Consider the following 2,339-nt stretch of genomic DNA (forward strand, 5'->3'; position numbering starts at 1 on the left):
GCTCTCCACTGACTTCACTCCCATTGGTTGTCGCTCGCGAAATTCGCTGCTTATTTGCATAAAGTTGAAGAATTCGGACCCTTTGTCGCTGGACTCGCATCACTTGACACGCCCACATTCCGTCGCCAACGGTCACTGTCGCTCGTGTCGCCGGAAGTCACCAGCTCTCCATTGAAAATGAATGGGATTATGTCGCTCTGTCGTTGTGTGTCGCTGGCGGTGTGAACGGGGCTTTACTCTAAAGATAAAGATACTTGCCGCCACCTGCTGGCTGTTTTACTTTCAAATTGTTGCTGTATTGTACTTTATATATTTAAAACATTATGATAGTGTTATGCAATTATATATGTAGCTTGAGCAACATTTGGAAGCGCAGAACTTGGAAACAAGAGCGAAAGGAAAAACAGCACAAGCATACAAAAAATAAAAATATGAGCAGAAAATGTCTGAGAGCAGAAAAAACAGAGAAATATAACCAAGGAAAACATGATTTTGTGCGCAAGTCAGACAATTTTGCATTAATATTTAAATTTTGTGCAATATGATTTTAAACGTGTTTAAAGTTTTGATTCATGCTTATTATTTTAAAAAATGCGTTATTAATTTTTTGATTTACGCTTATTATTTTTTAATCCGTGACCATTGTTTGCTATTCTGAAAACTTTGCTTTCATTTTTAAATCTTGTGCAATATATTTTTTACTTGCGTTTTTACATTTTGTTTTCATGCTTGTTATTTTTTTATCCGTGACTGTAATACTTTAGGCGGGATTCTGATCCCATAAACTGGTGCTGCGTTTGCGTGTGGACGAATGGCTAAACCGCATAGAAGAAGCTAAGGTTTTGAAAATAACTGCGTTCGTGTGGACAGGGCCTTAAGGAGGTGTACATTGTGCCATAAAAAATAAAACGATTGAAAAGGTGGCTTATTGTTGAGTGTTATAGGCTAGGCCTAATTCCAACACGTATTTTGGCACTATAATCACATTAATGTCATATATGAAAGGCTTGACACTGTGGAAGATTTTTATTCATCAAAATATGAATGAATCATGTATAATCAATGTGAATCTAGCCATTTATGTATTACGTTATTCTACTATTATAATCATGTATCTGCAGAGGCCTCCTTGGTGCAAACATTACAAAAATACAGTATATGGTGAAGCTGCACATCCTATTTAGACATTAGACAAAACATATGGTGAGGCCTCCTCGTTTCACTTAACATAAATTGATGCCTCCTGTCTACTTCCTAAAAGCAGACTGAGTCACAGCCAAAAAAGGTAAAAGAGTTAAAAAAAAATAATGTCAATGTATGAAATGTATTGAACGCGAACATGCCTTGAGGAACAACTGTATAAAAGAGAGTACAGACGCAGACTCTGGAGATTCCTTGCAGGGTCTCTCGGCTTCATTGTCTCTGATAATAAAGTCTATCTTCTGGCATCAAAACCAAGACTTCGAGAGTGATTTCTCAGAGAAGTGGCAGAAGCCACCACAAAAGTTACATTTAATAATTCGCTGATGTATTTCAGCAGGTCACACATACTTATTCATACTTATGCCGTATACCGTATCATGTCCATGAATTAAGAAATTGATAACTTTTTATCAATCCTTTGTATTAATTAAAACGTTTTAATAATAATTAAACAAATTTTTTTTTTTACAACTTAATACAATACAACTTAAAGGGGTCATATGATGCTTTTTTAAAGATCATTATTTTGTGTATTTGGTGTAACAGAATATGTTGACATGCTTTAATGTTCAAATGGAGACACGGGAGGCCTCCAGGGCGGATCAGGGGACTCGGGTTGCCATGGCGGATCAGGGGACTCGGGAGGCCATGGCGGAGCCTCCGTGGCCTTAGCTGGCTTGGCCACGGGTATATGCCCCCCCAAAAAATTTTTCTTGGGGAAATCTAGGAATCCTGGGTGGCACCCTGGAGGAGCGGGCACTAGGGGGTGCTCTGGAGGAGCGGGTACTTGGGGGCGCTCTGGAGACGAAAAAGGGCTGGACGGGACCAGCGGAGGTGAAGGAGACAAAGGAGGCTCAGAGAAGCATGTTAGAGCGGCTTCTGGGGTGAGGACGGGTGCCGAGAACTCCGGGGGCAGCGCCATGTCCATTATCGCCACTTGACACGCTGGAGCTGACTCTGGAGTGAGCTCTGGGCCTGGAGCCGAAACGGGAGCGAGCTCTGGGGCTGGAGCCGACACTGGGCAGAACTGAGGATCAGGAGCCCTCCCTGGGCTTAACGGGGAATCGGGAGCCCTCCCTGGGCTGAACTGGGGAATCGGGAGCCCTCCCTGGGCTGAGCTGGGGAATCGGGGGCCC

The sequence above is a fragment of the Sinocyclocheilus anshuiensis genome, unplaced genomic scaffold, assembly GCF_001515605.1.
Source record: "Sinocyclocheilus anshuiensis isolate Anshui unplaced genomic scaffold, SAMN03320099.WGS_v1.1 scaffold1838, whole genome shotgun sequence".
Classification (NCBI taxonomy): domain Eukaryota; kingdom Metazoa; phylum Chordata; class Actinopteri; order Cypriniformes; family Cyprinidae; genus Sinocyclocheilus; species Sinocyclocheilus anshuiensis.